General features: G+C 35.0%; 1 long non-coding RNA gene across 1 annotated transcript in view; it reads left to right on the top strand.

Moving 5' to 3' along the window:
- LOC141730382 (uncharacterized) overlaps window positions 1-22535 on the top strand; it is a 248645-nt gene that overhangs the window by 194097 nt on the left and 32013 nt on the right. The window contains exon 3 of the long non-coding RNA XR_012581833.1: window positions 22075-22122. This is a non-coding gene — a long non-coding RNA (uncharacterized LOC141730382). The remainder of the gene's footprint in view (window positions 1-22074; window positions 22123-22535) is intronic.

The raw sequence follows: 22535 nt of genomic DNA on the forward strand, positions 1-22535 counted from the left end.
CAACAATTCAAATGTATTTTCAATGCTCAGTTATTATAATATCTGTTAAAAGATGTTTTTGACAGGCTAATTCATCAGGAAACCAGAAAATTACTGGAACACCTTAATAAAATTTGAAGGCATCACTCTAACATGTTAGATACTGCAAAACCATATGGGCAACCAAGAGCCACATGTAACAAAAAACAACTGTGATGAGACAACAAAACCACAAATATTCGAATAAGGGAATCTTTTGAATACATTGCTTTTCCCACATTCTTGTGAAAACATGGTGGCCTTGACCCTACCTCAATGCTTTAGTTCTTCTTCTACATTTCTGCATCAGATCTAGTCACATAAGTAACATCTTTTGTTACTAGCCACTTATTATATTTGTTCTATCTTCTCCCCTCACTACCCCCCACTTGAACTAATATGTGTAGCTAGAGTTTATAATGGCTCTTCTCAACAATTTACTATTGCATCAAACCTGTAGAGCTCTTGATAAATGCTCAATATTAACAGAAACAAGGCTTTTTTTAGATTTTAGAGTTATTTTGCTCAGTGCATTCATGATCTGTTGTGATCATTTTCAGTGAATAAAGAATTCAAATTATCAGTGCAGAACCTGAAGGAAAGAGACTGTTAAATCTCTTTGTGCTATTAGGATACTCAACATCTTTTCCCATGATGGAAGAAGGATTGTAGCTTGAAGGGAAGGAAAGACAACAATGGGATGTTCTGGCAGTGCCACCACAAATGTAGTTTCTGGCAAAAACCCCCAACAAATACTGGTAACCAATATAGTCTGAATCCTGTGTTGTGAGGGCCATGCTCAGACACCTTTGCTCACATTGATTGAAGTGTCTCTTAAGTTGACTCAAAGGTGGCAGAGCACTACTTTCAAAGCATGCAGAAAGAAGTATTTGCTTCAGAAATAATTGTAACTTTGGCCAGTTGTGGAAAAGGCAAAACATCATTTGAATTTCCTGATTTTGGTTGAATTGTTATTGTATAAAACCACAGACAAAAGATTGAATAAGGTATTAATCAAATAATGAGGACTCAATTTTAGGTCTATGCTTTTGAATATTTTCAGAAATTTTCTGGATTTGAGAGTCAAATGTACATAAAATAAGTTTTCCTATAATACCAAATTAGGATGTGCTATAGTCTTTCTTAAGAGTAGAGAGGCCTTACAGAGAGATCTGATTGGACTAGAGAGCTGAGCAATCTCTCACCATATGAAAATTAACTAGAGCAAGTGGGCGTTTCTCCACCTGAGATGGAGAAATCCTGTTTATATACATAAATATAGGGATGAGAGGCTGGAGAATTGTCCTGCAAAAAGAGACCTGCAGTTTGGGTTGCTGGCAAGTTGATAGGAGTCCACAGTGTCCCTTGGCAGCCAGAAGGGCCAGCTCTGTCCTGGGGGGCCATCAGGCACAGCATCGCCAGCCAGGCAAGGGGTGGGATTGTCCCACTCTGCTCTGCAATGCTGTAGCCCCACCTCGAGCACTGTGTGCATTTCTGGGTGCCACAAAAAGGACATCAAACTATTGGAGCATGTCCAGAGGAGGGTGACCAAGATGGTGAAAAGTTTTAAAGGCAAGAATTAGGAGGAGCAGCTGAGGTCACTTGTTTGTTGAGCCTGGAAAAGAGAAGGCTCAGGGGTGACCTCATCGCAGCTGACTCCCTCAAGGGCAGCGGTGGATGGGGAGGTGCTGCTCTCCTCTCCTCTCCTCTCTGGTGAGCAGTGACAGGACATGAAGTCACATCAGGGGAAGCTCAGGCTGCACATTAGGAAAGGGTCCTTCACTGAGACCTTTGCTGGTCACTGGAACAGGCTCTCCAGGGGAGATGTCATGGCACTGAGCCTCTCTGGACAATGCTCTAAGTTCTGTGGTTTAGGTTTAGGTAGTCCTGCGAGGAGCAGGGAGCTGGACTCAATGATCCTTATGGGTCTCTTCCAATTGGAGATAATCTAGGATTCTAAAATAGCTAATTATTTAAGGAAATTTGGATTGCCTTTAACAAACATTACTTCCAGAGCACAAATAATTCATTATGGGATATTGTCACATGTCTGTCCCTCAATACAATGTGACTGTGAGAAATCATCCTGTGTTTCTGTGTATGCTCTCTTATGACTTATTTTTAAAGGTTTTCATAATGTTTACGTGAAAACATAATATGTACTGTATGTACAAGACAAGCCAGCAAAATAGTATTGTAAGTCCTTCTAGCCAACTCATCAAAAAGCTGCTTGTGGTGCTGAAGCAGACTATCTATTTTCTTGGTGAACAGGTAAAAAATGGAGAAATTCCATGAGTACCTCTGTTTCTATCCTTCCCTCTTCATTCGCCATCTGCTTGTTTCAAACAGGGCAGAAATTTTGCTTTATATTTCCAAAGAAACTGTTTTGTATATTAAAATGGGTATTAATTGAATATAAAATTATAATGATAAAGTCAAGAGTTACTGGGCTAGTGTTTCCCCTCAGTCATAAAAATTCTATGACAATTTCTACTTGAGATTCACTTAGTACCAACTTGGAAAGGGTTTTGGCTCTTGGCAAAATACTCCTTGTTGATGGCCACATCATCATTATCCCTTTGACTCCTGACACAGTGCCCACTCCAGGGTTGTTTTATTATGGTAAGTACTGAAAAAAATCCAGGGCAGGCAGTGTGGGGAAGACAGTCGTTTGCAGCAGAAGTCCTTTCTCCATCATTTTTATTCAGTATAATATAGTAGTTGCCAGAGGCACTGTCAAACTTAGAAATTTACTGCTGCTGCCCCAAAGAGTTAAAAAGCTAGAGTATTAACAGTTAGCATGGAAAGATCAGCCTCTCTGTTTTGCCTGAAAAAGGTAGAGTAACCTCTATGAAACAGTTGCTACCACAGTTAGTTCTGTCAGATTGGACAATATGTGTAGTGAGAAGAGATGCATGAGAAAGGGGTAGCTGAGAGATGACTGGGATGTTGCCTGCGGCAGGATTTGTTTCTGACCTGTTTTTCCCATTTCCGTTCCATTAGCATAGTCACAAAAGTTTTTAGAGGCACCCTTATTTTATGAACTGCTTTTCCTTCCAGCCACCCACCACTTTAGGAAGGGAAGGTGACCCTGGCGGATTATTTTCCCAAATCGTTATCAGTTTTTGTTTCTTCAAAAGCAAGAAAAAAAATCTTTTACTCCTTTTTTCTTTTAAAAAGCTAAATAATTTTTTCCGTAATAATAATTCTTAAATAATTATTTTTAAGTGTTTAAAAGCAAGAATCAGTTTTGGGTGCCACAAGCCATAGCTTTTACAGCCACACTGATGGTTGATATTCTAGATACCCTTGTAAATTAATAGCTTAGGAGCAACTCAAAGAACCTAACATTAAAGCTTCTGTTTTCTCTCTGGATGATCAGAAGAGGGAAATCAAGTGCTGTTCATCTTGAAAAACGATTTTTTTTATACTAAAATTTATTTAAAATTAAGTCTATCATATGAGTTTAAATATTGCTCTAAATTCTAAAATATAATCTCTTGGTAGATATTTAGTGCAAATTGAAAAAGCTTTAATGGCTTAAAAATGGCTTTGAAGCATTATGTAGAAGCAGAGATCATTTATAAATGATGGGACATTAATGGTTTCCTTCAACATTTAGCATAAGACTTTGAAGATGAAATGGAAGTGTCTCACTGAGAAATTCACAACATATATGTATCTTTAAAAGTTTATTTAGTTTAAGTATTTATTTTGAGATTCTTTATGCTTGTGTAATAATTCCAAATTCAGAACAGTAAATTTCTTATGTTTTTCTGTCAGATTACTATCTAGGAATGAACCCTGTCCATTTTGTTTTAAGTTTTGTTTTATTGTAGATGTATTAAGTAAATTACTGGCTTGTTATTTGCTCTTTTTTCTGACATTGTGTAATCCATCTGGCTTTGAGGAAAAACAATGTCAGTTCACGAATGAAATAGCTTTAAATTTAAGAGGAAGAGATATCTTACAGGTGTACTATTTCAGTTGAAATCCTGTGTTGTAGGATCTTAAGTACCTGACTCCCATGCCTGTGTCAAGGAGAACAGAAACAGCTAAAAATAATGTATGATTGCCTTAGACCTGGAATAAGTCATGATTTTAAATGATTCCATTATGGAGGAGTTATACTATGGGCTATTTTGCTCCTGGCAGAGTTCGCGTTTAATAAGAATGTGGACAGAAAACTAGGTAGGTTTAAAAAATGTATAAATTTATGCGTTTTTCTAGATGAACAGATGAAAGTTTGTTAGTGTACCTTTTTGTACAAAAAAAAAAAAAAAGAGGAAAGAAAAAAATTTAAAGGGGAAAAAAGAGAGAAAGGGATTTGAATTAGCAATCTCCAGCGTTATCTTGTCCAGTCTAGACTGAAAGGTGATATCAGTAGATTTCATAGACTGGTACAGTACAGCTCACTTCTGTTTATAAAAGGGAGTTTCTCAAAATATTTGACTAAAGCAATTGTAAATTTTTTAAAATTCTAGATAATATTTATTTTAAATTCAATTTAGCATTTCTGATAATCATAAGTGACTCTTTGATGCTGGGGAAATCCACTCATTTTGAAGCAGAGATTTTCCAAGATAATTGCAGTATTGTTACTGTATAACTAAAAAGACATACCAAAATTTAAGAAAGGATTCTTATCCCTAGTGGATGTCCATTAATAAATCCTGACAGTAAAAAATAAAAAACAAAACAAGCTAAATTGTGTTTAGGAATCAGCCATCTAGAAGTTCAAACTGCTTTTAAATGTCCCTACAATTTTCCTTCAATGAGTGACTGTAGGCAAGAAATAGAAGGCATAAAATGAAAAATATTGGATCTAAATTTGCTTTTTTTCAAATTCATTTTAGGGCATGGTTCAGAAAAATGGTCAAAAGCATGTCTGACTTTAGGTAGACAAGTCGTCCTTTATTTCTCAGAGACAATACACATCTGTAAGATTACATTAAGTGTATTTTGCTGAATGAAGATGTACAGGAAAAAGAAAATTAAATGTTGGAGTCCAGGAGTGAATAGCAGACATCATCATCTACTAGTCAGGTGTTACCTGCTTACATTTATTTTTCACACTTGATAAAATATTTTTCCTAAAAACAGTTGATGTGAGGTCAAAGGAAAAAAGGAATTGGTGGGAACAGGGTTGTATACAGCTTAAAAGCCAAGGTTAGTGTTAAACTTCACTGACAAATTTGACCTTTTAAGTGGCACAATTGGAGGCAAGGTTAACCATTCCTTTTTCCCATCCTTGCCCAGCTGAAATGGCATTCCCCACGAGCACCAGCAAGCAGAACTGCAGAAATTAGCAAGCAAGTTAATTTTAGTACAAATTCCTAGACAATCCCCAGACACTCACCAGTAAACACAATGTAAGGAGGGTTAGAACATGGCCCAAGGAAAGGGTTTTTTCCTATTCTTATGCCTGAGGTTATTTTGCTACGAAATACATCTTTCACTGCACTGCAATTGAAACTGTTCTCATGCTCTGTTTCGGCCTTCTGATAAGCACAAAGTGTTACCTTATAGACCTGGCAGACTGACTCTGCCCTGTCCCCCCATAATTCACAATTTGCAGTGCCCATAGAGAGACAAACTCAACATCTTACTCCCTAGGCTTAGAAAATGAAATTGAAAGTTTTTTCCAACTACTTCTACTTTCTGTTGTTGCAAATAGTTAATAAATGCCTAATGACAAAGCAAAAGAGACAAATGAAATATTCTTCTTTTCAGTCTGCTAGGAGGTTAATTCTATGCCTTTGACAGCATTTTTAAGAAAGACACTTCTCCCTTTCTGTTGTAGCCTTTTTGCTTCAACAGCAACAAAAATCATTTGGAAACAGACATTGTCAAGCTCCTTAGAGCAGCTTTAGAAAACACTCACAGAAACCAAATCCCATCCCACACTGAATGTCTCTTTTTTAGTCAATGCTGAATGTTATTCTCCACCAATAACCCATATTCCCAAACTAACCCAGCTCTTGCCGCTTTATCATAAGTCTTGCACTATTTAATGCTGTACTTGAAGCACCAGCTGCTGGACACAAGCGATAACAAGAGACTCTCACCTTTCATTTTAAAATGTGCATGTTTCTAGCTTTCATAGCTGTGGAGAACAGCTTGAAAATATCATCCAAGAATAACTGAAAATTCAGAAAAAGAGAAAAAATACCATTTTGTGCAAATCTGCTAACTTTTTAGTCTCAGGACCGGCACAATTGCAAAACTAAAATTGCAATGAATAAACAAAAATTAAATATTCTGTTTAAAGATTCTGTTTACCTGGAGGATGAAAACACACAAAAAGATAGTAGGGTCTAAATATTTTTTCAGGTCTATTAGATATAATCCTTTATTGACAGAAAGAAGTCCCAGGATTATTAAAAATGTATAGTGATAAGGCACAAAATTATTGCCTGATTGCTACTATTGATGCAAAACCACTTACACTACTCAAAATACTCAAATTCCATCTAACAATTAATGTTGTGCACTAGAGGACATTGTGACGTTCTTACTATGGAAAGCAGCTTTGTGTAGTGGCCTACAGTCCTTAATTACACAACAAAGCATCGTGTTTCTCCCATGCTAAAAGCAAAATGAGAGTATAACTGCTTAGGTAAGCTTAATTAGGCTCCAGCACTAATGCTAACTTCCGTCTTTGAATAATTTCAACCCCTAATGCTAATTCAAAATCCATGAAATTGTAGCAGCAAAACAACTCCACATCTACCTTATGTAGTATGTGAGATGCATTTAAGAACATGCTTTATAAACTCTGAAGCAATCTTGGAATGTTTTGGGGTTTTTTATTTTAGTTGAAACTGAAGCAATTTCATCAAGAATAACTCACCTTCCAAGGGGAAAAAGGAGAATTATGATAACTCGCATGCTTTTGGAAGAGCTTTACCTGCTGTGATAAGCCTATTTGACTACATGGCTGCAAGAACAGTGACTTTTTGACATCAATTCCCATAAGGATATCTCTTCCAAAGCTTTGGTTTTCTTTACAATTTAATTCAGTTGCCCTGTAGTGGAACCCCTGATGTCTGGATATTGCCTCTGCAGCTTTCCTTCTCATGATCCAGGTTTTCTTCCCTACATGACCATTGTTCAACCTTATATGGCACTGCTAATGTTGGTTGGTGAATGATAATTCTGCTGGGAAAAGCAACAGTATAGTATTAGATTACTAAAGCTTGTTGACATATTTCAGCTTTTAAAATGGGAAAAAATCCCAACAAGAACAGTTCAGTAAACTTAAACCAAAAACTACCAAGCCATATTTAAATAATGTATGCAAGTGTTAGACTCCTGATGTATCAATAGGTCAATACTCTTCAGTCCTTTTCTTTCCAGGCAACAAAAGTTCAGATTTGCTGGGTGGGGCTCAGACTTCTTTTTCTAGGTGCTTACCTTTGTTTTGGTTTTTTTTACTGGTAGTATACATGACAGTTCTTCATATAAGCACATGCTTTACAGTTTAAGCTTTAGTATGCCCTTAATCTTTTAGAGCCAGATTTATTTAGGCAGAGAAATATACATCAAAAGTAGTATTGAAATCAGCGTATCAAAAGAAATACTATGGTATATATATATTTGATATGTACTTATCATGGGTTGAGGAACTACAGATACCTTAAGCTGAGCCAAGAACCTCTATCATTTGCAATTTCTGATGCTGAAGAATTCCCTATCTGTGAGTAGGTAGGGTGAAATCAACTGAAATTGTAGTCAGTAGGAATACCTCCTAGCATAATATATTACTTGACATGAGTAATGGTGGCAGAATGCACCCCTATGGGGATTGCACAACTAAGGATTGGTACATTAAGTTGAAATACTCCCCTGTAGTATTTCCTGAGTACTTGTCAGTGTACTCAGAGCCTGATCTGTTATTCCTTATATTGACTTCTGGACACTGCTTTTTGTTTTGGGAGATTTGTTTTGGTTGGTTGGTTTGGTTTTGGAATTATTGGCATTTTTCTTTTTTTCCCTTTGTTTTGAGTACTTCATGTAATATTCCATCAGGTTATTCACCTGATTCTAAGTCACACGTCAAATTCGTTTTGAAAGAAGAAATCTTCTTAAAAAAAAAAAAACCTGTGTAGCTTAGAACTGTAGGGAAATGAGAAATTTTAAACAAATTTCTCTGGAGTTTAACATCACTGATATGTTCCTAAGAGAAGCAGCCATACCCTGGTTATTCCATGGTATCTTGGAAGAGGATGCATAAGAATTTAAGAAATATGGTAAGTTGTAGTATTCCTCTCAGATATTGGAGAGGAATAGAAACATCTTGCTACTCTACTGTTGGAAAGCGATCAAATATTTATCCATGGGAAAAGATTTCTTGGCATTACATTATACCATAGGAAAATTGCCTTCTGTTCAGTACATACTGGGAAAGAGTTTTGTTGGGAGAACAGACTGATACATGCATCCCAACTCCATTGCCATACAACTTTTTCCACAAAGTGTGAAAATAATTATTTGGAACTGTGAGCAAATTGCAATCCCATTCCTATGATTTTTTGTTTCCAAGAGAGGTGCTAAAGAAAGAATGAGCAACAATAGAATATCTGTTCCAGATTTAGGTGATGGAGCAATAGTTCCTAGCACAGCGTACCAAAAATTACACAGGGAGGGTTTAATGAGAGTGACAGAGACAAGAAAAAACTTCAATACTGTTTTAGACCTGGCTTAATCAGGCAAGATAATAAAAGTTGTATAAACCCATCCCATACATGCCGGATTATGTCAGCTTTTAGGAGGCGGGAAATGCCTGATTCTACCCAAAGACCATAGTCTAAAAAGACATTTTTATGTCATGTATTGCTCTTCTAGTTGTAAATGCAACATCATTTTCTACAAAATAATGTAATATTTATTTGAGAAAATTAATGAAATAGTGGTGTTTCACAACTGCTTCTAAATCTTTCTTATTTTTCAGTGGGATAAAATCTCAAGTATCATTTTAATTTCAATGTAATACAATTTATTTTGTTTGGAATATATTGATCTAGCAAACTGAATATTATCCTGTTGAATTAGTGGGGGGAATTGAATTTTTTGGCAGTTCAGTACTCCTGCATTGTCTTATTATAAATAGAATACATAATCCTGATTTAATTTTATTTTTTTTTGTGATGCTACTACTATTGATAGCATCAGAATAAAAACAAATACTTAGTCTTCATGTATTTGTCCTAAATTGCTTCTTAATGGTAACATGATTTTTTCCCTTGTAATCTTTGGGGTTTTTTTGTTTTTCTCTATATATCTTATGCCCTCTACTTTGTTGGGGATTTTTTTGCCAAAGTAGTCCTCAGTGTGATTTGGGACTGGGTATTCACATCACTTGCATATGAGGTGTACAAGTTCTTTATTAAGTAGGTTTTTGCTATCTTACTTTCAAGTGTTCTGCACTTTCTATTCATTACTTTTTATTTGACCATTATAGAAATTAATTTTTTTAGAGATTTAAATGTCTGCAGAGGAGCAAAACTGTAGACTGTAGATCTGAAGTTCATAATTAGTAGTTTGATATTTTAATTTTAACTTCTCAAAGAGTTTGATCACTACAGGAACTTAACTAAGTAACAGTAACACAGATAAACTTGCATTTATCCAATATTCTTGCTCCTTCCCCATAGAGAGGGGTTCCTCAGAAGCAAAGGAAAACCAGATGGAAAGTAGCAAGTTTGAAGCCTTGAATGTGTCATTAATTTGGGTATATGCTTGGGACCAGTATGCTTTAAGCAATTGGCAGTTCTCCAGGTGATACTGTTGATGCACCCAGACACCTTAAAACTGTTGCAGTTCTAATCTCATTTTCAGAGATGCAAGTGGTCAGAAGAGCAAGGTAGGAAATTATAAAAGACAGCTAGTAAAATAAGATTTTACATAATAATATTTTTATCATTATAATAATCAATTTTTTTTTATCACAGGAAGAAAATTTAAAAAATATATATTTTGGATTCATTAATTTCTAACTTTATATTGTACAGTATGGTCAATGGCCAAGGAGAACAAGCCCCCCCCAGTCCCCCAATGTACTTTATTTCACATCAACCATTTGTCAGAGGTTATGTTGAAACATTATATCCTATATCAAAACTGTCTCTTGAGAATAATTGTTTGCTTTGGGGTCTTCAAACAGTAATTCCAGGACCTCCTCTGGCAAGGCTATTTAAAGAAAGGCATGAGAATCATTTGGTCACTGCTGAAGCACCTGTAGCACCACTGCAGGGACAGACAGTGCTAGAATCAGCAGCTACTTCAGGAATCAGTAAATAAAAACCAGTAATATTCATAGTAATCTGCCATCAGTAGTAATTTTGTACAATATGAAGTAGCTAGTACTTTTTGGTGAGTAATTTTATTATTAATGTTTTCTGAAATATAGATATTAGAGATACACAAATACCAAGAGCAAGCTGCTAAACCATTTTGAAAATGAGTGCAGACATAGCTATTCTAGGGAACAAGATGCTGCAATGCATGAGAACAGCACTTTGTAACAATGAATGCAGAGTATGTGTGCATCTCAGTGGAATAATGCAAAAAAATCATACAAAATTCTAAGAAACACATTGGAAATATTTCTGGACAGTAAAAATAAAAGTATATCCTTGGGTGTAAGCATGAAGTCTTCCAGTCCCTAGAAGCTGTATTCTGGGTCTGAAGATTCTGCCTGTGCTTACTGAGTGAAATATTAAGTGAATGTTTGATCAATCCATGAGCAGATACAGCACAACATGTACTCAGTACAGCTGTGCCTCCAATGACAAGACTAATTTTAATGATAATTTTAGAAGAGGAAGTTTGACTGATAGTAAAACTTGGAACTATTTCTGGTTAATCGCCTCAAGACAAATGAAAATGGATTAATTCAATGTGCTCTATTAGAAATGGATGTACTTCAACAGGACTGTCCCTATCAGATGATAAAGACAGTAATCAAAACTGTTTAACAAAACTGGTTTAAACTGCTTGTTTGTCATGTTGATAGAATGAGCCTGGATCCTTTTTCCTTGTCCTATGTCATGTGGATATCACTCATCTGTTATCCATGGAGTCTAAATTACATTATTCAGTTGGAACTGAGTCAGTTGAAATGCCTGTGTTAAGAAGGATTTTACCTTGTGAAGTGTGGGATTCAAACAATGGAAGTGCGCATGTTTAGAGACGTTTCGTTTTCCAGCTGTCTTTAAACAAAGCAGAGGACTTGCCAATTAAAATTTTCCAATGCAAACTTCCAATACATGCTGATACATCTTGTAAATCATAGACTGGAGTTCATGAGAGAATAAAGCAGGAAATGTCAGGTGGAATGACTAAACCATTGTATTGACCACATTGTGTGAAACTCTGTTTGAAAAACTGCCACAAAAATTACGGTGCAATTTCCACACCTGAATCCAGGTACATCTGTGTATGAACTGGGGGCAGAATTTGGCTACAAGGCATGACTAAAAACATTGTTAAAATGAAGACCAAGATTTCTTTAGTTTGCCTCTGCTCAAAACAGCTTAAATTTGCTAAAAAAAAAAATTAGTATGACTCTGACACATAAAGCCAAACTCTAGTGTTCAATGTCTTAGTTCCTTTACTAGGATACTGGAGCTTTGGGTTTCTGCTGTAAAAAAAAGCAGTAAAATTTAAACTCAGAGGAATCTGGGCCTGCACACTAGCCATACGAGTTCTATTGGGCATACTTGGCAATAAAATCAAGACTAATCTTGGATTCGATTTTGTGAAAAGGCTTAAAGAAGAAGGCACTCTTATTTCTTAACTGCATAATTGTCCACTGATCTTCCTAAGAACCATCTCTGTGCAAGTCAAATGAGGGACTGAGGCCTAAAGGTTAGTAAAGTAGCACACAGGAAAACAAAACCAGTGTGTACATATTGCTCAGTGCAGACAATTGAGAGCCCAAGCTTACTGTGTCTGTTTTTTTCAAACTTGCATAACAATTTTGCTACTAATAATCTACTTAGTAAAAATGAGTAGTAAAAATCAGCATGGCATAATTTCAAGAAATGTGTCTCTGACTGTTTAAATTGCTCTCCAGTGTACATGGTACATACATTGAAATTGTTTATGGATTTTGACTTGATTGTACTGTGAAACCTAACCCTGACTTTTCATTTCTGTGACTTAGAGTCGAGAACTTTGTTGTGTAATTAAGTACAGTGGGTCACTGAGCACTGTGGCAATGCTATTTTCTAGTGCATGGAGTACTGAGTCCACAGAGCAGCATTAATTGCTAGGTAGGAAAGGATATTAATATTTTGAATGGTTGTAAGTGGGTTTGCATAAATGCCAGCAATAAGGAAATGGTTTTATGTTTTATTGTTATGCATTTTTAATGTCAGTGTGCTCTAACCATAAAGCTTCTAACAAAAATTAAAGCACTGTGAATCTTACTGCACATTTCAGAAGGTTTTTCTTAGTATGTTACTATTTTTCCTCTCCTCTCCTCTCCTCTCCTCTCCTCTCCTCTCCTCTCCTCTCCTCTCCTCTCCTCTCCTCTCCTCTCCTCTCCTCTCCTCTCCTCTCCTCTCCTCTCCTCTCCTCTCCTCTCCTCTCCTCTCCTCTCCTCTCCTCTCCTCTCCTCTCCTCTCCTCTCCTCTCCTCTCCTCTCCTCTCCTCTCCTCTCCTCTCCTCCTTTTTTCTTTTCTTCCCTTTTGTCTTTTTTTCTTCTTTCTTTTCTCCCCACAATTATCAGTGACCTAAAGCAAATTCTTCTTTCCTTGATTTAAGATGAACGCTAAAATTTTGCAGCAGAGATATTCTGTGACTCTTCCAAAAAATCAGGTAACGTCTTAAACATGGAACTTCACTTGTGTTTTTGCAAATCATACACAAAGACTATACTCAGCCTCACCAGTCTTTCTCAGAAGGCTTGATTTTCTTTGCTAGTGTGACAATAGACAACACTATTCAAGGACCATAGGTGGTCAATCCAGAGTCATTATAATACACAGGTACTCTGAATTAAATGGGTAGAATATTTGCTTTTCATGTTTTATATGTTATTGTTCATTAATTAAATATTATTTTTCATATCACATTTTTAGGATTCTTAGTGCTTTACAGGATGCAGTTAAACTGACCTTATATTTAAGAATCAATGTGATCTCCTGGTCAATAATAAAAAAGCTTTTTGAAATGACAGAGACATTCATCATTGTCAGTTAACAGTTATGATTACTTGGACCATTCATCGTTAGTAATTAAACTTAAAAGAAATAATGAAATTATCCCAAATCTGTCCTTAGAAAATGGCAGTCTAAATATAGGCTAAGAGACAGCTGCAGATAGCTCTATCCATGACTTTGCTGCAAGACTTCTGCAGGATCACAAATGCATAGCTCTTTCTTCACAAAAGTTACATGCTACGAAGTATGTCAAAACATGAATCAAGTAATTAAATAGTTAAGTGAGTGTTTAATAATAGATTCTATTACAACTATTTGCATTCCACTGGGAATGTGCCATATAATGATATTGCAGTCCTCAGTATCATCACCCAACTTTCAGAGCTGCATTTTCTGTAACAGAATAAGGCATTTATCTTGTATAAAGTTTAAATAGGTAGAGCATGACTGCAGAAGCTAGTCAGATGATGGCTTTAATGAGATCCTTATGGGCACCATGTGATGCTACAATGTCTTTCACCCTATCTCTAGAATTCACAACATTTTGTACATTGATTTTTCCTTTTGCCAAGTTTCTCAAGATAAACAAATGTTTCTATGACAGCTGGCTCTAAAAGCAACCATTTCCGTGGCAAGAAAATTTGAATATCTGACCTTACAGGTACAATAATGCTCTTGTATCATGCATGTATGTAGTAGTACCAGAGAAAGCGAACGTTTCTGTGCTAGTAGAACAATATGTAAAAAGGTATGGAACATAAACCTTTTAAAATATCTATATTCAATTTTGTGTAGAATTAAACTATTAAATGCACATAAACTCCTTGAAACAGATGGGTGATTTAAGGCAAAAATGCATTAAAAACTCGCTTTTTTTCCTGATAGTAGTAATGGTCAGTGATCTCTGTAGAGGGTCAGGGTCTAATTGCCCAGAGAAATGCATAAGTGTATAAGGAGATGGTGTCTGTTCTTAAGATTTTACAGACTGAGATAACAAGCTATCTCTAAAGGTGATAGCATAGTATAACAGAAAATCACTCAAATATGCATTGGTGTATATAAACATACATATTGATACATGTACATGAAAACTTACTGAGATCAATACATTTACAGGTTGAAACATACTGCATTCTCCTCTGTGAACATATCTGTTCTCACACATACTATAAAAACTTACATTCAATTTTTAAAGTAAACCATACCTAATTCTTCTTTATTTGACATCTTGTAAGAAGCATTAAGTTATAATTTCTTGAGTAATATCAGGAATGAAAACTTTTCCTGGTTTTAGATTAAAGTATTTCAACTGAGGTGTCATAAATATAGTTCGGGGAAAAGCAAACAGAAGCAGTGTGATTCTTAAAACAAGAAGGCAAAAATGATATATTAAAGACAGAACAGAGGTAACATAGATCTATGATGGGTGTTAGAGGTGAAAATATGAAACATTATTTTGGTCCCTTAAGTTGGTATTCCTTGTCCTTTTTTGCAATGAAGAAGTTCAAGTAATCACACAACAACAGACAACTTTCCTCACTTTATTGTAAATACTGAAAAATACAGTGACATGTAACACTGCCTTCTTTTTCTCAAAAGGCTTTCATATATATAAAGAAAAGTAATTTCCTACAGAAATTGCTGTTTTGTTTTTTCTTATTGTTAATCATGATCTCAATGGCATTTTTATTACAATTAGTTTGATAAATTGTAATCTGAATTAATAAAAGGCAACAGATTTTATTAAAAACCTGAAATCATAAAATGGGATTTACCCTGTCAGGTTCACTATTAACACACAGTATAGGTTTGCCTTCAGCATCCTGTCAGCTCCATTTTATCAGAAAGCTGCTGCAGTGAATGCCAGAATCAGGAGTTTCACTTTAGTAGTTTTATCAAAACTGCTGATGATTTTGCAAAAAGGAATTTTAAACCCATAAGTTTTCATTAAAATTTCCTTCAGAATATCTAAGAATTTTCAGCAGGAAACATATGTGAATACAAATATTTATTCAATGGAAATGTTTTATTAACAAATTATTCTATGTTTAATATTGAATCGTTGAAGAGGTTTGTAGAGCTATGCCATATTTGTTAAAGGAATATTTAGTATCCTGATTCAATCTTGGTTCAATGCTGTAAGTCTTGCCCAGGTTAAAAACTCTTAGCTTTTTCAGAAAATCTCCCTTCCAAATGACAAGGCAACAGAATGCACTTGCCACAAAATATGCATAGTTAGTTGTCTGACAATCTGGCATCTGATTGAGTGTCTGAGCCTAGGCACAAAGAAACAAACAGGTTTAATTTCCTGGACAGTAACCTTCAGTACAAACTCCATGGATATTCTGATTTTTTAAAATACCAAACATTTAAAACCCCATCCCACTTGGTGCCTCTGAAAAGTCCAGTATTTTAATAACACAACACATTTCTCCTTATTCTTAACTTTTCTTTCAGCCAGTGGACCAATTTAGAAAGGCGATCTATAGCAAAACATCATATCCTAATAGTCTAGCCCCTATATTTAAAAAGGACAACAATGACACTAATGAAAATACATCAATAAATTTTCAAAGAATGAATACCCCAGGACTGGTTGATAAACTGTTAACATATCGAGATCTGCATTTTCTCTTGTGTATTCCCAAACTTGTTGTGCCCTTTGGAAAAGAAAATAATTGTTTTTGACATCATTTGACTGACTTGATTCAAGCAGGCCATAATTACAGTGCTGATCAGATTTCCCTAGACCACTTGAATTTTCAAGCAGGACTACAACATATGGAAACATGATGGTTAATCGCAAACAGATACACTACATGGATTTCCCTCCCCCCCCTCCAAATTCTCATTCTATGCTTCACTGAAGTTACTTCAAATTTACAACTGTGTAAAGGTGAAAAAACATAGCAACAATGTAATTACCACTGGAAGAAAGCTGCTAGTAGCAGTAGCAGAGAAGCTGTCACTGCTTAAATACTGTTTAAGTACACAAAAGGGTACTTACATATGTTTTGATCAGCAAAGAATTGGTTTTCAAACTCTTATTTAAGGAAGAAAAAAAATTAAACTGAGAAAAAAATAAGGCCCCTTTTCTCCTGTGAGGCATTTGTCAGACTCACGAAGGCTAAGACACAAAACATGAAAACCATCTTTGGGTGAGGGTTCTTTGATTATTCGTGTCTAGCCAATGTAACTTTCAGTGATAAAACAAAAGAGCAGAGGGAGAATATTTACTGCAAAACTAGTGGTGGGAATGAAGAAAGGACCCAGTAATCCAAAAAAGAAAGAGCAAAACAGTGTTTATAATAAAAAAAAAATTAGTGTTTATAGTAGTAGAAGAAGAAACCAATTGGATGACTGCAGAAACAGATTTAAAACCATAATTTTAAGAGATAAGACAAAAAAGTTTGGATATTCAGTTGCCACAATGATCTCTAAAATTTTGTAGCAGTAGAATCACAGTAGAGGGTAGAGAATAAGAACGATAGGGAGTAAGAACCATATATAGTTTTGAAAAATAAGGTGATCATACTTCCTGGGAGCCAACCGAGAATTAAAAAAATAATAATTGGGTCCTTAGCATTGTAATTTACAGTCTTGATAGGGTCTTTACTGGATAATTTACTGTTTCTGACTATCTGGTTGGGTTTTCTTTGGACACAAAGTTAGGGAATACTAACTACTCAGGTATCATCCAAAGTGAGATCAATCTAGTAACACTGAATCTACTTGGCTACTCATGCATGACGGCAAAAAAGGCAGCTCTCAGTGGAACAGTTTCTATACATTTATTATTTGTATTATCGTTTTTCCTGATAGCTTGATTACAAGCCTATCATTCATTATGGCAGGTGCTGTAAAAACCAGATAAGGTACAAAAAAAAGATCAAAGAGTAATTGTATGTTTCCAAGTCAAAAGGCAAAGCATTGAGTGAAAATGGGTAAACTGGTAATAGTGTTATGAGTGCCATATCCCAGCTGCTGAGCTGGTTGGACATGTTTCCAGGAATTCCTCCAGGTAAAGGCCTATAAAGAAAGATCTGGAACTGGAGATCAAGAAGTTCTGAGAAGACTTGTATCATAGGCTGATCAGGGGAAGCCCGTATCCCTACAGAAGGAAGGGAAAAATAACCCCTTTATGATTGACAACTGCAAGGAATGAAGTAGGAGTTAGGGGATGGATTCATAAACGAGGTTGGTGTGATCAGATACCCAGATAGGAAAAAGTCTACTTCAGCTCTCTGAAGCAGACACAACCTATGTAGATATCGCTGTATTCTACTTCAATTCTGTGCTCGAGTTATGGTTATAGACCTGATGCTCATTTTGATTTTTTCTTAACCCAGTAGTCCTGAAAATGGAAGAGCTTTCAGCCTTTCCTTTTGTTTATTTTTAAGCAAATAGACAACACAAAAGCAATTAATTAAAAATAGAAGATTTCACCCCCTAAAGAATTCAATGAAATATAAATTAATTTATGGCACATTTTTGCTTGCTGATGTAATTTTGTAATGGTTGTAGCTAAATTTTTGCTCCATATTGTAATTATGCGTAAGTTGATGAAAGACAAAGGAAGAATAATATTGCAAATAAAGCAGGATCAAAGTAAGTTCTCATTATTTAGTTTGAAGTCATGCAAATATATTTTTTACCCTAAAAAGCTTTTTAGGATTTTACCATGCAAGATAGAATTCATAGAGAACTCACAGAAATATATCCCACTTCAGAAAATATTATCAAATGATTTCTCAAGTGTCTTTTTCTCATACTTTCCTTTTTGTATTTCTTTCCAATTCCTTAAAGCCTTTTATCTTTCTTTTCTTTTTTTTTCCTTTATAAGAAAAATTTATTTTTTAGGATGCAAATTTTTGTTTTCAATTTAATATTTCTGAATTCTGTCCAATATAATTTATATACTCTAAATCTGTTCACTTTGATAATGAAAGAAAAAAGAGTATAAAATAAAACTTTGTTGTATTCTCTTTGATAAAAGAGTTCTTTTGATCCTTATATTACATTGAATTTGGTTTAAGGTCACTGAAGTCAATTACATTTCATAAGCTAACAAACCCTGTGAAAACACACACACTTTCTTAGTACTCTTCAGCTCTTTTTAGTTTACTATAGCTAATGGTTTTGTTGATTCTGACTGAAAGATAAGTCAAATAGATCAACCATGTTGGAAGTGCACCACTTTCTTTGGATTTCCCAGAGATACATATTTGTTAATTTTTATTTAAATTCATTTTTAGAATTGTGTTGAGTACAAGACTGGGAAACAAGGAGCTTCAGAGAAATCCAGATCTCACAGGCATTGTCACTGGATTTTGGCACTGCTGTGATGAACGTACCTCGTGAGAATATTTTTTACTGATGAATCTGTGCACTACAATGAACTTGTGCGTTGTCCTAGACTGTATATTCCTTCCCTTTCCAGACTGTATTCTATGTCTGCTGAAATGCAAGCTTTTGGGAAGCCTACCATCAACAACAAAACCAAATGCAGGATGGATGAGTGCTCAGAAACTTTCCTTTATTCTGCAGCAAGCACCTGCTTTGCTCTTAGTCTTTCTTTAGCAGAGACTGTCATGTGAGTGGAGGACTCTGTGACATGAGTGAGTCAACATTAAGAGGAAATCGTATTTTTTTATGAGCCACCTCTAGATAGCGATTTGGATTTTGATATTATCTGACGTAACTTGCCAATTTCCCTTGTCACATGAAGTATCTCTTTCTTTCTGTTCCCTACTTAGCCTGTGCTTTGGTTCTTTCTGTTTTTATGTAAATGCTATGTCTTTGCTTTTCCTAGTTAAAATATTCTTTTAAATGTTGCCATTTCAAAGCTCATTATATCTTTGGAAAGTAGAAGATATACAAATGTGTTGAAGAACTAACTCTGCTCAGATTTATCATACCTTTGATTGACTGGGGAAATGACTTTCAGTTGACATCTGAGCCAACAAGTTAGCTGAAATAAAATTTTGTTTAATACCTTTGCATCAATAATCTAGGCACAGCATCATTGATTGAGAAAGTCTGATCAATAGAGTATTACTGACTGCCTAACTGTAACTTTGCCAGACTTTTTTGTTAATTCTGCTGATGACCTTCGTACCACCACTTTTCAGGTTCACCGTTTTTTCCCTTTGAAATTCAATTTGCTCCATTTGCTATTATTTAAGGAATTTACACATTCAATTGATTTCATTCTACCTGATACAATATGATGAGTTTGGTATGTATAAGACTGTGCATTCTTGGGACAAAACTTCTGTAGCCCCAAATTAGAGAAATTCATGAGAAATTCACTTCAAGGAAGACATAATCCATGTAAAGAAAAAAGGGGAATATAAATGATTTATTTTAACTCTGAGGATGCTATGGCATTTTCATCTTGAGGTTTGCATTCAGTGTAGATGAAGTAGCAAGGAAAAAGGGGAATAATAATCTCAACTAGTCCTGGATAGTTATCATCCAAGAACAAGAAAACAATTACAGAAATACTAAAAAATTCCAAATCTTAACTAATCATCCAGATAGGAATTCTCCATACTGCCCTTTCATTATTGTGACTTATATTAGCCCTTGTTCCTCTTTGTGACATTCTTAAACTATCTCCATTTCACACTTTGATGGAACAAAACATCAAATGTTTCTTTGAAAGTTATTTAGCAATTTGAGATTGTTTCATTCAATCTTCCCTTGGAATACGTAATGTTTCCCTTATGCACAGACAAGACTGAATGCAACATCTAGATGTCTTATCTCACAACATGTTGAGAAAAATGCATTGTTATTTTGTTTGATATAAATTCATGGTTTATGTTTTTGTAGTTAGGAAGATATTAAAAATAAGATATACTAAAACACATTCATTTTTCTATGACTGTCCTATTAACATTTCATTGCTTGTGGAGCATACCCCTACCTAATTTTACAGTATTAGAAATTGAAATCAGATCCTGTGTGTGAATGTTTAAAGCAGCACCTGGTAAGGAGTTTAGTAAACTGGTTTGTTCTGAAGCTGGCCTGCTCCATTTAAAGCTCTTCAGAAGTCCAAGAAGGTACAAAAAGTTTAAAAATGTCTTAGTAAAATGAGGACAGCCCTAATAATGTTATTTTTTCCTTAAAAGACTCCTTATAGAGTCCATACATCTTTAAAAAATATCTTTCACAGGCAAGGGATCTTGCCACCACTGGCCATAAAGTTTTCTGAGTGCCTTTTTACCAGCTGCATAGCACAAAATGTCTTCAATATTCTGTCTGGACCAGAAATACAGACCTTCCTAGCAAAAGGGTATCACATTACTCTTAATCTGCTTGACCTTGATTTTAGAGTGAGATGAAGACATCTGTATTCCATTTAACTAAGAAAATATCACTTCTTGGGAGATAGTCAGATTTACTCACCTTCCCACTTACATTTGCCTATGTGCAAAAGGCAAGCAAATTTAAGACTACTAATGTTTACACGATTCTGGCTTCGAAGTACATGTGAAAAATAATTGTTTAAAAACAAGTTAAGTTTGGAGGAATGCCATTCTGATTAATGATAATATTTATGTTTGGGAAAGGCAGTGATGCCAGTGAAACTTGCTAAATGTATACAATGTATTAGATAATGGTATTAGGACCAAGATGGCTTTCATTCCTACTTCAGGTTAACGTATTGAGAGATATGCTACCCAAAGCATTTCCAGTTCAGGGATGGATAGAGACAGCAAACAAAACTTAATGGAGCAATTATATATGCACCCATAAATAATGAAATAAAAAATTGACATCTAAAAATTCTAAATGCTCTGTTTTTTTCTTTAAATTAATTCTATTTAGAGGTGCATGTGCTGTTTTCTAATTTTAATAATACCTATTTTTTCAAAAATATTGTAATTAAATCACTCCCTTTGTATGTTCAGTAGAACAATCAGACCATCTTTAACATTTCATTGTCCAATGAATTGCTACTGTACGCACTCCTAATGTGACACAACTGATAAATAACGTTAAAGCTTGCTCTTCAAAGTCAAAAAAAGTGAATGGCGCTAGAACCAGGAATTAATTTTAAACCTGACTAGAGAATGAGATGTCTCCTATGAAAAAAAAAACATCTGGAATCAGATGTCTTGAAAACAGATAATTTACAAAATCCTAGTTTGAAGATGAACATATTGCTAAGACTTTGAACACTTATACAATTTGTCTTGATTCTCTATTTAATCTTCTCTTAAAAATCTGGTATCTATGATTGAGGCAAACATTCTTGTACCTTTCAGATATTCAGCCATGCATTTAAAGAAAATTAGAAAGCTAAGAAACTACAAAATAGATCGAAGGTTGAATCTCAAAAAAATTTCCAGATCTGCACTGTGTCTCCAGAATAGACCATTTCTAGAGAGTGACTTTTGAAAATTTCACAGAATTCAGAAACAGTTAAAATGTTCAGGTTTTTTTTTTAAGGTAGGGATAAGATAATATCTTCAATGCTTTTAGTCACTGTGCTGACATAGTAAATGAAAGCATACTGATTCCATTTTGTTGATCATTTAATCAGGGCAAAGTATGTTCCATTTATCAAATTTTATGATATCTACCTAATGCCTGATTAGAAATATAAATAGAATTTTGCAAGTCCTGGGGAGGGAGAGGGTGGGGCGGTGTAAGGTTCCTCTCTCCTAAAGAATTATTTGAAGTGTTTCTAATTGTGGAACATATTTTAGTTCTGTGTAGTAAGAAAACAAAAGGGTCTGTGGCAATTCCTCCTAGCAAGAATTATTATATGTTTTCTGTGGCCTATTCTTCAGGCTGGATTATAATGTGGTATGATGTCTACTGTGTTATTTTTCTTTTTTTATCTTGTTACCTTCTTTTTTTTATTTTTTTACAGAGAGCTTCAGGATATGCACTACTTGGAAAGTCCTACTGAAGTCACAAGGTAAATAAGGCATAGACTGGTAACACCTCAATTCCAGGATCTGACTGTAATTTCTTGAAAGCTTTACAATGCTGTTTCCTGGGCCTGCCATTTCATTAGTTATTCATCATCATAATGACTGTATTTATTATTACTGCTAAAAATAGGTAATGATGGCAGTATTTCATCTAATGGATTCACTTTGTCCCTGCTTGAAAATGTTGATCTGTCACTTACAGTACGTTTATAAGGCTGCAATATTATCTTAGTGAAGCTGTTTGTGCTTGTAAGTTTTTTCATATTCAGAGTATTATAGATCTTTTTAAACACAAAACTACCCAAATCAGGTTTTTGTTTTGCTTAATTTAGAGTAAAAAGATGTGCAATTTGGAGAGCTGTTTCTAAAGCTATTTAAGTGTAAAGCTCATACCTTT

The sequence above is a fragment of the Zonotrichia albicollis genome, chromosome 10, assembly GCF_047830755.1.
Source record: "Zonotrichia albicollis isolate bZonAlb1 chromosome 10, bZonAlb1.hap1, whole genome shotgun sequence".
Classification (NCBI taxonomy): Eukaryota; Metazoa; Chordata; class Aves; order Passeriformes; family Passerellidae; genus Zonotrichia; species Zonotrichia albicollis.